Raw genomic sequence first — 13,744 nt, forward strand, 5'->3', positions numbered from 1 at the left:
TTGCATCCTGCTAATGCCAGCAAGCTTCTTCCCTCTGCCTCTGAACAGCAGCCTGTGAGAGCAGTGATGGAAGTGGGGTATCACAAATTAATGACTCTCCCAATCTCTCTGAGCCTTCCTCCATCCTGAAGCTTCCCGGGGAACACTGAGAAGTGCTGAGAGCAGAAGGCTTAGAAATACTGCAGGTATCCCATTAGCATTACTTCAGCCTTCCTTGCTCCCTGACACCTCAGGGAGCTGTGATGCCAGTGGTGATATATCATGTTAGCTGCTCATGTCCTTGGGGGCTGCCGTTGTAATTACTTGGAGTGACCCCTGCTTTTAGCCATCATAAAAACCTTGCCATAATCCCAGAAGAGCTTAAATCCTTGATAGGATGTAAACTGCTGGCATCAAGGGCAGTGCGTGTAGCCAAACAGGAATACAGCGCTCAAACCACTGCCCTCCAACCTGTGCATTTTTAAAATCAAGGTTAATGATCTCTTGTTAAAAAGAGAATGAAGGTGCAGCGGTCTTAAAAAGGTGGTGGCTGTCTTGTCATCTATCTGTAGTCTTTTAAAGACTGGGAAACTGCAGCGATGGTCCTCTTCATTGAATACTGTAGGTCTCCACACTGGTGACTGTGTGGGATCGAGGGGAGCTGATGCTCTGAGTGGGTGGGATGGAGCGGTGTCTTTGTGACAGACAGCCTAATAGGAAGGTGGTGGTATAATTCTTCTCTCTGAAGGTGAGTCTGTCTTTGCCATAGGATCGCAGCATTTTTAGACACTGTGGAGAAGTGAAACCAGTGGGAGGCAAAGTCAAAAAGCTCCCAGAGCTTTGCAGACCACTCTCAGATGGTACGAAGACACACAGCAAGCAGAGCCATCAGTATTAGCAGGCTCTCTCCAATAAACAGTGCACATCCACAGAGTCAAATGGCTTTCCCACCCTGCGGCAACTGTCCAGCTGGGCAACATGATGAATTCTCCACCACCTGGAGTGGAGGTAGATGCCTAAAATCATGGTGTAACTAAGCCATGAGTAGTTGGAGTTAGGGCATAGCAACAGCACTATCTGCTTCAGGCTTACTAGCCAATGGTTCACAACTCTCAGATGGTGATGATGTTAGATCTCAGTTTTTGCAAAGCTAGCAAAGCATTCAGATGTTTTACATTTCCAAAGATGATCTGTGGTACTTCTTATCTTTCCTTAAAATAGGGGCTAGGGAGCAGATCCTAGCAGAGGTCCTTGCCTTTAATCTCCATTGATACGTCCAAGAATATCAAATTGATCAACCGGTTTCAAAGATTTCCCCAAAATAATCAAAAGCTGACTCCAGCAAAGGCTGAGGCAGAGAAAGGCTGGGAGGAAGGGGAAAAAAAAGGATAATTATTTACGTATGAACCTTCACTCACAGCTTTTCATTCTGTTAAGAAACAAACATGACGAACATGCAGATAAGCTTCCCAGCCAGCTGTGACAGGGCCAAGACAGGGACTTTGAAACTCCACATAAAACCAGTCCAAAACATCTCAGAAAACTCTTTGCTTTGCTTGTACGACAAGCAGAAGTCTCTGCGTATCCTTCAGTGTTTGGATGTTTCCATTTAAGTACACAGGTAAATTACAATCCACTGAAACTGCTTGAATTAAATGGATAGATTAAAAAAAAAAAATCAAGGAAAGGGAAAGGGAAAAGAAAGGAAACCTGGCTTTGTCTTGAAAAGATGCCAGGAGATAAACTGGATGAGAAAACTAAGCTAGATTGCTGAAGGGAACATCTTTGTGTCTAAATCCTAAAGCCCCAGGCTATATGTTGGATGCTAAGAAAAGAAAAATCACAAGCTTAAAGTTTCTGTCGCTTGCCTCTTATCAGTCATTCAGGTTGGAACTCCTCAAGCAGAGAGTCTGATTTAAAAGGATATAATATTTTTTTGTAGTGCTCAGCAACCAGGGTTTAATTGAGGGCAACATTCCCTGGAGTTGGCAAAGGGCTCTGACCTCTAGTGGTGAGTAAACGAGAAAATAGATCCAATTGTGCTGGGTGTTGGCGTTGTAATGGATTTATTCCTTGCTGGAGTATTTGTGTGGCACAAAAGACAGCCACCAGCATCTGCAAACACTTGTGTGCAGTGGCTGGGTTGTGGTGGAGGTGGTGAGTGCCTGTGGGCGCAGCCCTGGCCAAACAGTACTGCATGGTGCATGTGTGTGCTGGGGCTGGATGTAGAACCAGACTGGCATCTCTTCTTTTGGCTGTGGTGCCATTCATGTGTGTTCTGAGCACAAAGCTTGGAAAAGGCAGAGTTAGCCCAAATTGTTGTGGATTTGGGCTGCAACAGGGAATCAGTTCAAATTCATCAGAGTGGGAGTATCAGTTTATTGTGGGTTATCTTTGTCCGACTTTGAAAGAGTCCTTCAGAGTTTATTATTTGATACCTGTGGGATCTACCTGAGCAGGCAGATCAGGGACACTTGATTAAAAATTGTCTGTAGAAAATGTTCATATTCCAAGGCTCCTCATTTTGCAGTTTAAACTTTTAAGCCTATTCTCACTGAAATCTAATGTTATTTATATTGTAGTTAATATTGCATGTATTCTGATTAATTGAAAAGGAGTATTTATATGTTTAAGTTTACCTTTATAATTTATTACTAAGATGCTTGAAAAATACTGCTTTCATCTGCACCTTTATTCTCAACAAACCTTTCTGGTGTGGAAGTACTGTGAGTCCCATTACACTTTTGATTGATGCACAGCTGAAGGAAGGTCTCATGCATCTTGTGTCATTTCACTGTCACACCAGAGACTGCTGCTGTGCTGGCCTCTGCTGGCTGGAACAAAACCTCCTCTGTGAAACCAGACTTCCCTTGTTCTCCCTTCTGGACAAATACAACTCCTTTGCATTTTCTTGCCAGCACTTGGTGCGCTGAAGGTGACAAACACAGGTCATTACACCCTTGGCTAATTCTATTGACCTAGCGGTCTTGGCTGCCCTGACAGTCAGTAGGTATCTAATCTCCGTGTTCAGCAATTCATCCACAGTCATGTCCTTAGGACAACATGAGTCTCCCCCTAACCTTCCCTGACTGTGCTGATGTTGCCTTCTTCAGCTGACGATGCCTACAGTGTAGACACCTGTGCTTCATCCTGCTAATCCCATCCCTGTTGTTTTACCTGTTCTTCCGCTCAGTAAAGCAGTGTTGCAGGACATCTGTTCCTTTTCTTCAGCATGAACACCATGTTTCCTTAGACAAAAATCTTTTCATTCTCAGAAAGTCGTTTTCTTTCTTCTGTTTCCTCCCCTCTGAATAAACTGGCATTATTTCAAGTGATGTTTCTCAAAGCAATCCCTTCTTGACCTCTTTTTAAGTGGTGTCTTGCTAAATACTTTCCTGTTAGTCCTCATTTTCCTCAAAGTGTGGTGCCCCAAACTGGAGGCAGCACTCAAGCTAAGGCTTTACTCATAGTGAGCAGAAGCAAAAGCTCTTCTCACAGATCTCCTCAAAATCCACACGGGAACTTCAGTAAATCTGTGGGTTTTTTTTTGTGTGCATTAAATGATGACTGCTCTCCTTATTCTGCCTATTTATGGGGATGCAGAGCGGCATATCCTGCGAGCGGTGTTTACGTGTGTAATTACTGCACATGCTGGAGCAGTGCACAGGATCCTGCCCAGCCTTCCCACTGCCATCCCCTTCTCTGTATGAGCACCCCTTCCCACCTGTGCCTCTGCTTATAGCCTGACACAGCCTGAACCCAGCTCCCCTGAGGAAGTATTTGTCCATCTGCCCTTGCAATCATTCATAGAGATTCTTGAACTAACAGGAGTGATCTCATTACTAACAGAGTATTTTCTGGGATTTGAACTTCTGAGTTGTTTTTCTGTTCTATGTACGACTTCAGCCAATGGGAATAATTTCTTAACTTCTCAAGGGCTTCAGAGCAAGGCTCATGTTTGATGTGGGCTAGAACAAATTTTGGAGTACGTTCATAGGATTACTGCTTAACTTGCTGTTACTCAGAGATAAACTGTTGTTATATAGCATACATGTTTCCTGATATTTTAACTCACTACAGATAGAACTGAGAATTTTGAAAGGAACCCAGGGTCTGGTTTTACCTCTTGGCACGTGTGTCCTCTATTGAGTGGAGGGTAGCAGGTGCCTCAAGGAGAGGCATCTTGGTGTGTAAACACCCAAGCATCACTTCCATGCATGTCTGTTCATATTCCATACTACCCAAGCACAGGGCTCATAGTACTGAAAACCTCTGAGCAGTGTCTGCATGCAGATTTGATTCTGCACCGGAGGAATGGATGGAGATAAACCAGAAGTAGAAGGTAATTTGAGTGAAAGCAGCCATGAAACAACAGAATCACTGTTCTGAGAAAATTAAGGAGTGAAAGAAGCAGAAAAAGGGTAATGAACTTCAAAAAGCAGACATCAACAAGCCTGGGAAACAAGTAAATGTGTGTCTTCTGGGAAGATAATCCGAAAGATAAATGAACTGTCAGTTACTGAAACTGCCATGAACAAAAGAGGAATGGTAAGCTATCCTGATGTGAAAGAAAGAGGAACCCGAGCAGGAGATCAGAATCCAACTGCACCAGGAGCCAAAACCCTGAAATCAAAGGGAATTATGTGATAGGTAGAAGCAGGGACTCACAACTGACAGTGACTGTAAGAAAGAAGCACAGGCATGCTGGGGGTGCAACAAGGAAAAAAATTAACATACAAAACCAATTAGGAAGAAATTGAAAATGCCACTTTTCTATAAATACACTGAGGAAAACAAACATCTTTAAGTTAATGAAAAGAAATGCACGCAGCAGATGAGGCACAAGGGCTGAGAAATTCAGTGTTCAACTCAGAAATCCTAGAGATCTGAAGATATAAGACAGGATGATTCCTGTCTTAGACAAACTAATATTTGTAGGAGGAAGTATAGCTTGGAAATGTTTCACCACATTGCCTAACTTCAAGAGCTGAAGAGATACCCAACAAGTTAGCTGCCCTTCTTGTCATACAAACAAGATTTTAAAAGCTATTAAAAACTCAACCAGCATGACTTTGTAACAAGCAAATTATGCTGAACCTGTCTAATTCTCTTTCTTGACAGGGCAGTCATACAAATGGGTAAGGAGAAAGCTGTGAGTGTGGCACATCTTGGCCTGAACGATGCTCTGGAGACTCTCATGTAAGTAGCTGGTCAAGTGTGGTCTGGATGGAACAATTGCTCCTCAGGTCTGGTCTGTACCTATCTCTGTTCAGAATGGAGTGGCTTGTGTTTCTGTGCCACACTACTGGAGCCTTACTGCACTTCTTCAGATGTTTCTTCTCAAACTGTATATCTATAGTAATATCTATAGTAATTGGCGCATTGATAAATTGTATTCCTACAAGGAAAGATACGACCTCAGGTAACGTGGGGCTTGCTCTGCTCTGGCCTCCAGCTGCTGTCATTAAAAAAAGGCACCAAACATCTTTAACTCCAGTTTTCACTCTGGTAGCACGTGAGAGAAGTATTTCTTTTTATTTGACTGTGCAAAGTCCTCTTTGGTGCAAATAGGGCAGGACTGGAGACCACTGTTTTAAATGCACAGAGATAAAGGTGAGCAATACAGTAGGGCTCAGAAGCTGAAGTATTGCTCAGGAAACAATCCAAGAGGTGGAGGTCCCTTTAGCATGGGACCAGTGGAGGAAAGGTGGCACTGATGGATTTTCTGTACATGGTATGTTCACAAAATGCAATGAATGCTGGTGTTTGTGTGCCCTGAAGCAGAGCAAGGAGAAACTTGTTGCAGCAGCGGCAGGGGAGACCCAGAATAGAGCCCGTGCCCCCTACCCACCTCAAAGCAGCCATAGTTTCTGTCCCTGGTGGGGCTCTGCACTCCTTATGTGCACAACAGGAAGGCACAACCACATCAGCAGTGCAGGGAGTGATGTAGCACTGCCACAGAGCCAAGTCAGGAAAGCACGTGATGTGGATCAGATGTAAAAATGTGGAAGGTATTGTGTATAATGGCTCCTGCAACAACTGTGGTCAGCTTTAAGACTCTTGTCCCTGGGCTTTTTGGAGGAGTGAAAGCATACTTCCTCAATCTCATGCAGGAAGAAGCTCATTATTCCTAATTAATTAGGTCTTCAGTCACTAATCTGTTATGTACCTTTCCAGAAACTGTTTACAGAGAAGTGTTGTAGGATCTAATTGATGGAGGATAATTAGCTCCTCCCTAATTAGAGTGAAGTGTGCTTCTTTTCACTCTGTGGATGATCGCTTACGAATGAAAGGCCACAAATGGAAAGCTCAAGATGTGCAACGTGTCAGGAACTAATTTGCTTAAACTATATCTAAAAGCTTATTTAATTAATACCTGAATAGTAGGCTTACGCGTGAGAGTGCACAACTGACTTCTGTTGTAAGCAGGCAAGTGGTTGTTGCAGACTTCAGCGTTAGCATCGTAATCTGTCTCTGGAGGCTGCACAGACAACGTGAGCAGCAGGTTTGTGAGCATCAGCCAAAATGATACATGCAATGTTTGGAAAGAAAACAAACCTGGAAGTTCTGTCTGCAGCTTTGTAATTCCACAGAGTTTTCTCAAGAATGATAGAGAATGTGTTTGTGACTTGCTGCAGACAAATGTTCAGCACATTTTGGGGTGTCTTTTTGTTTTAGTGCCTAGCCTCTGAAATTTGGAGGGAGGTATCTTGTTGCCAGAGAACAGGTATTCACTGGGAACCAGAAATTATATCTAATTGCAAAACAAAATTACAGAATCACGAAATCACAGAATGGCCTGGGATGGAAGAGACCTCAAGGATCGTGAATCTCCAACCCCCCCCACCACATACAGGGCCACCAATCTCCACATTTAATACTAGACCAGGCTGCCAAGGGCCCCATCCAACATGGCCTTGAACACCTCCAGGGATGGGGCATCCACAACATCTCTGGGCAGCCTGTTCCAGCACCTCACCACTCTCATAGTAAAGAACTTCCCCCTGACATACAACCTAAATCTTCCCTCCCTTGAGTTAAAACCACTTTCCCTTGTCCTGCTGTTATCCACCCTTTCAAAGAGTTGAAAGCTATTTTCAAAAAACAGTCTCTACAATTCCTTCCGATTGTTCTTACTGTAACACAGATATCGATTATTGTCATAATTGGTCTCATTTACAACGCTATTGCTACTTTGTAAAATAAGATTGCTTCTGCATGTGGCTGTCTGTCATCTTCTGGCTGCAAAAAGAAATGCTGTGTGTGACTGCAGGGTCTGCATGCCACTTTGTGGGTGGATATCTGTTGTAAAACACAAGTATTGGGTCTTGGAATTCTTAGACAAACCCACAGCCACACCTGCTACAGTTTGCTCACTGTTAACTTTGATGAGTTAAGGCATCAGAAACCTCGTAAGAGAGGACGTGGAATTCATATAATTAAAAATGATGCAGATTCATTACACAGCCTGCATGCAGCAGCTTCAGCCTTGTAAGCAGATATGCTTTTATCAGGATGAAACTAGTGCTGGCTGTTTGACCACGAGTCTACCAGGCTGATCAGAGCCCCCGGAAGCAGATAACTTTCATTGCATTTCTTTGGATGAGATACACCTCTCTTGGTAATGCAAGGATACAGCTAGGAAATATCAAGGGAGAATAAGTAAGCCTCTACTCCTGGACATGAAATTGTGAAATTGTGACCCTTCAGGATTCAAAACCCTAGAAGATAAAACCACAAATCTCAAACTCTTGTCTTCCCCCCAAGATCTGGTTTAAATCGGTTCACTGATTTAGGAAGCCGTTCTCCTCTGGTGCTTACTAAAGTACAAAGGAAGAGGGAGACAATACTGAGGGAAGGGAGAGGACACTAGCAAGGTTAGCATTACCTGTGAATTTCTAATGTTCACTGATGTAGAGAATTGCTTCAGTGGCAATGGCAGCATTCCCTGGAAGCCTAATGCTGTTAATCAGTGAAGAAAGATTTCACTGTTTCATTACTTGCTACAGCTGAAACTCAAGGAAATTACTTGAGTCTCATTATCAGATAAAGTTAAGATGCCAGTATGAAAGGAAACTTTTTCACACTCAGGTCGAGAGTAATTTATTTTTCCTAGCTTAGATTATAAATATAGAGAGCCAGCACAGGAGAATACAATAGAACTGCACAAAATCTGGATACCACAGATCTGCTTTGATACAACAACAGTTTCCAGCCTCTCTTTTATCTTTATAACCGCTCCTGCGTATGGTGGGAAGAGATTAGAGTGGCAAGCTGAGCAGCGCATCCATCCACTGCAAGGCACTTGCCAGCTCTATGAAATAGTGGCATGGGACAGCCTTGGAAGGAGCCACTGCTGTCACTGCCTGCACTACAGTGTGCCTAGGGGCTGAGGTGGTATATGGGGAACAGAGTGAAACTGTGCAAACTCATACAGGAGCAGACTTACACAGGAGTCAGCTGCAACTCAGTTTGCTCCCTCCTTTTCCCATGTGGGAAGCCACCCTGCATAGGTCCTGTCCATACTCTGTGTTGCCTGCTTCTACATGGGAAGGGATGCTCAGGGTAGATGGATTGCTGGTTCCAGGACCCAAGCTCTTGGGCACCCGTGGCTTGTGGGGAGCCCAGGATCAGCAATGCTCTCCGTGCGAAGATGGTGTCAAGCTGCAGATATCTTTCAAGCAGGATGAGTAGCGTGTGTGTTTCAGAGCCACAGAAACCCGGTCTTTGAGATAGTAGAAAACTCCTTGCTCTCAGTCTTCGAAGCGCTTTCTCTTGGGAAACCTTGCTGCAGTGAAACTTGAGCAGCAGAGCTCAGTTACGTTCTAGGCGATGGCCAGTTTCCAGTGGGTTTTGATGCCAAAGTTCAGATGTTTTTCTTTCCCCTGAAAAAAAGCAGCGCTGACTAGCTTAGGCTAGTTACAGCACATGAGAGTGCAGAAACAGGATATGCCCGTGAGGATGGCAGCATGACTGTCCCTTCCCCCCTGTGCCATTACAGAGAGAGGGGTAGCTGCCAGTTCAGGTGCCCCAGCCCAGAGCAAGGCTGACACAAAGCTAGAAGCCCAGCTGGGTTCTTGTTTTCTTTCTGAATAACTCACTAAGTACTTGGCAAAACCTCTGGGAGCTTCAGTGGTGAAATGTAAAACTTTCCTGCCCCTTTGTGTAGCCAGCCACCTCTGAGCAAGGGTATGTGACTTTCTAAAGTGAGCTGAAACATGCTAATTGGGAAGTGCCACCAGCTTCGCTCTGCCACTCACTGCAATTGTCCACATTTTTTTCCCCAAGGTGGGAGTGTGGAGGGATTTTATAGGGGAAGAAAGGAGATTCAGTATTAATTAAAGGAAGGACGTGATGTCTTCCTTGGTGAGATCTTGAAGATGCATATTCATCTCAGGGATTTTATTTAACTCTCCTTGAGGTTATTTAATATGGGGATGCTCTAGATGCTGGTTGGCAGAAGCCTGCTGGTGCTAGAGAAATGCTAAAGAAAGGGAGTGTGGGGAAGATGTTTGGAGACTGCAATGGTTCCTGTACCTTCTCATATCAGTATATCCAGGTCTTGGCTCAGAGAGCTCAAGTGAAGGGGAGGATGCTTGAGGAGAAAGGTGTGAAGAAATGGATGTGCAATGGGCACATGCCCATGCACATAGGCTGTGGTATACAGGATGTGAGCTCAGAAGGGAGAAAAACCATCAAACTAATGTTTCTACAAGTTCATAATCCTGGTTTAAAACCACAGAGAGTTAGTCGTACTGTAAATACAGTTTTAGTTTTAAGGAATGTGAAAGTTTGCTCATGAAAATACCTAAACCAGTCCTAGTAGATGAGTGTCTCCTCAAAGCAAGGCCTATGTTGCTCCCAACACAATTTGTCCTTGGTGAAACTGTTATGGGTGTTCCCAGGGGTCATCTTGTGCTTTGTGTGATTCACCAAGATCTTCTGGCAGGTGTATTAAAAGTACATGAATTTCCCCCAGTGAGCTGAGAAAGTCTGTCTTCAACACAAGAGAAAAGAGCAAGGGTGAACCTCAAATGGAACCACTCTCCTCACACCTTCAGGACCTGAGGACTCCAGAGGCCCTCTGAGAGACACCTTGTGTTGTGCTGGCAGAGTAGACAAGGAATAGCAAGGCTCTCTCCTCCATTCTGTAGAGAACAGAGGACTGTGCTGCTTGCAGGGTGCTGGTTTACTGGAGGGAGGTAATGGATGCGCCCTGAACCTCCAGGAACACTCTAGCCACCATTTTGTGCAGGAAAACTCAGTCATGGGATGAGGATGGAGGCTAGAGCCCTGGCTGTTGGAGGACAGGGGGAAGGTACTGCCTGTGCCTAAGGGATGACTTTTCTCTCTGTCTAGAAAAATGGTTCAGGGCAGCCTTCTCCAGGAAATTTCTATTGATTTCCCATCTGATAGTGGATACTGAGGATCCCATGGAGTTGGATCCACCAGTATATGTCTATACTCCCAGTGGTATCTAGTGGATATAGAATGGCATGGAGTTATTGATCCCCTGTCCAGCAATGCATGTTGAAGAGCCCATGGAAGCACATCTCCTAACAGAATGCCAAGAGGCCCAGACATGCCAGACATCTAGTGGATGATGGGAGGCACAGACACAGCCAATAGTGAGACAACAGCATGGAACCAAGCTGTTCCAACTGTGCAGAAAGCAACAAAAGGCCAAGATGTTACTGTTCTTCAGAAAATAAGATTTTACAGTGAAAGTTGCTATGGTTTGTGCAGTTTCAACTTCATAGGGTAGAAAGCAGGTGGAGATGAGCTTTTCTCTTGTGTGTAAAAGAAACAATTTGAATCTAGACCAATGTTTAGCAGGTGATTTAGCTTAGCAAATGATAATATGGTGGTCTCCTCTAGTGTCTGATCTCAAAAAAGAGCACAGTCCTGTAGGTCTTTCTGTGAAAGCACAGCTATGCAAGAAAAAGCAGACCATGAATTTCTGCTGAGTTCCATTTCACAGACTTTTCCTCCAGCAATGGCTCTGGAGTATCCACTGTCATGCCAAACACAGCTTCATAGGACACAGAGTAGGCTAGGTTGGAAGGGACCTGAGGAGCTCATCCAGCTCAACCTTGAGGTAAAACACAGTCAGCTATGAACTTGTGGGTTTTCAAAACACCCTCCAACTCATTGAGTTCTTACATAACACCATTTACAACTAGAAAGCTTTAGAAAACAATTACATGTTTTTCCCTGTTTTTAGAGCAACAGAAACTGAGGAAACAGCATGGGGCTGTGTCAGGGGAGATTTGGCCTGGGCATCAGGGAAAGGTTCTTCACAGACAGGATGGTCGGGCACTGGGACAGGCTCCCCAGGGCAGTGGTCACAGCCCCAAGTTGCCAGAATTCCAGAAGTGATTGGACAACAGCCTCCAAAAGATGGCTGAACTTTCCAGTAGTGCTGTGTGGAGCCAGGAGCTGGACTCATTGATCCCTCTGAGTCTCTTTCAGCTCAGGGTGTTCTGTGGTTCTGTCACTGCCACCAGCCTCTCCTAAACGGAACACTCTCCTTTTAAGTATATTTATGTATCTGTTTAGATAGAACCTAAACCAAAACACCTCATTTGCAGGAAATCTGGATAACTGGAGTTCTTCTTCAGCAGTGCACTGGGTAAGGGCCATGTCCTTTGCTCTTCTCCCCATGTTCTTTTTCCACTCATTGCTGTCCCTGAAGTTCAAGCCTGCAAATAAATGTTCAGGTCCAGAAACTGAGGAAACAAACCACAAAAGCAGGCTTTTGAGAAGGCTGCTTACTCCTTTCTCTGGCAGTAGCATATAACTAGCACATCTCTGAGGCTTTGTTTCATGTATTTATTTTCATCACATGAGGTGCAAATGAAAGGCAAACAATATGAGTCAGGTGTGATAGTCTTGGATAATTAACAGCTGGAAATAATAACCTGCTACCAGGAAGTAGAATGATGGATGGAGGCAAGGAACAGCTGTGTGGCATCTTCAGCTGGCTGTTGTACAGGTGAGTATGAGAAATGCCCAGAGAAATTGCCTGAAGGGTTTGTGGGAAAGCATGCAGCAGCCAAAGCTAGCAGCAAGTTCTACAGTGTTCTGTGGGGGAAACTCTTCCAGGGACCTTATTTTAAGATCCCTGTGCTTCTTTCTGGAAAATCTAAATTATCCTTGGATTTCCACAAGACAGATATTTCCCCAGTGGGCTGTGGGAGACTGCCACCTCACTCTTTTCACCCCAGGACCATGAGTAGGGATGCTGTACTGCCTTGTGACATGACACAACACAGGAGCAAAGCCTTGTGAAGAGAAATGTGTGCTCCCAGCAGAGGGATGTGGCCAGCCCCAGTCCTCACCTGTGATCAGAGTGAGCAGTTGTGTGATGCTGTGTCTGGAGGATGGAATGCCATAGGGAGCCCATGATCTCACTGTGCTCCAGCAGCATCTCATGGGCTGGTATACGTCTGGGATGCACCCATAGGAACCAATTGTTCCAATCCAATATCCTACAGCTGGGGCTTGGGAGAGGGTCCAGGGGGAACTGTCTTCATCAAGATGCACAAGAGCCTCCTCCATAGCCAGGAGACCAAAGTAGAGGCCAGGAAACTGTTCCCCTTAAATAGTTAAACGGCTGCCTCTCAACTAGCACAATGTCACATTGAATTTGAAACAGGGAACTTTTTATATTTTCCTCCTGATTGTGCTGGCACCTGGCAGATGCCTATTTACCACAGGCATCAATACACATAGTAATCAAAGGAAATCAGAGGCACAGATTAGCAACAGCTGCAAGTCATTAGTGGCAGCCATGGGAAAGCACAGCTCTGCACCCAACTTCGAAATAACCAATATGAGTATTTCAGAGCACGAGGGTTACCGCAGGGCACATGAGAGAAGGCAAACAATTGCCTCGCTTGTCTCTCGAGATGGCTTCTTTCCTTCCCAAAGGCAGCTCTGTGTGCTCTGCTATCAATGAATCCATCGCACTTTTCTGGTCGATTGAACGTAACTTTTTGGAAGGCTGATTCTGTGAACTGGAAATGGCCAGAGCTGGAAAACAGAGTCTATACCTGTATGACTTTCTAGCAATTCTTCATTTTCCATGGACTGTTTGCTGCCCTGATTGCTAGTATCTTTGATGTAATCTTGGGAAAAATGAGAGGTTGGAATCTCTGAGAATTAATGCTCATCTTGGTATGAATTAAATAATGGTAGGTTATACTTGGGGGTGCTCTAGAGCAGTTGACCGAAAGACTCATTTATATTTCTGATTTCTATAATCAATTCATTTTGAGCCAGAATAGAGTCCAAATTTTATTTTAAAACTTGATGTTGATTGAGATTTCCATTGCAGATTTAGGCTGCTTGGATTTCTATTTTGATCAGCCTCCGGAAAAGCCGATTTTACTTCAAAGCATCTCTGAGTCTTACAGGCACAGGAAGCTGATGCCCTATTAATAGAGAGAGCAGAATCCAGCATCAGTGTTGTATGGCCACTCCCCAGCAGTACTTCCGCACCAGTTGGTACCTGTCTCCCCCCCGTCCCTCTCCCTTACACATCAAAACCATCAGTGCTGAAGGAGCAACATCCAGGCTGCACTCATAAGATCCCTAGATCTTAGCCCAGCCCCCATAGCTTCAGCTACTCTCAGCTCTCTGTCTGCACCTCAGAATAACAAAAGGGCTGGCAGGGTCCATTTGATCCATTTGCTCAAGCAGGAACACCCAGAGCAGGGTGCCCAGGACATTGTCTCCAACCACAGACATTAATCTTGTTTCC

This window comes from Excalfactoria chinensis, chromosome 2 (assembly GCF_039878825.1).
Source record: "Excalfactoria chinensis isolate bCotChi1 chromosome 2, bCotChi1.hap2, whole genome shotgun sequence".
NCBI lineage: Eukaryota > Metazoa > Chordata > Aves > Galliformes > Phasianidae > Excalfactoria > Excalfactoria chinensis.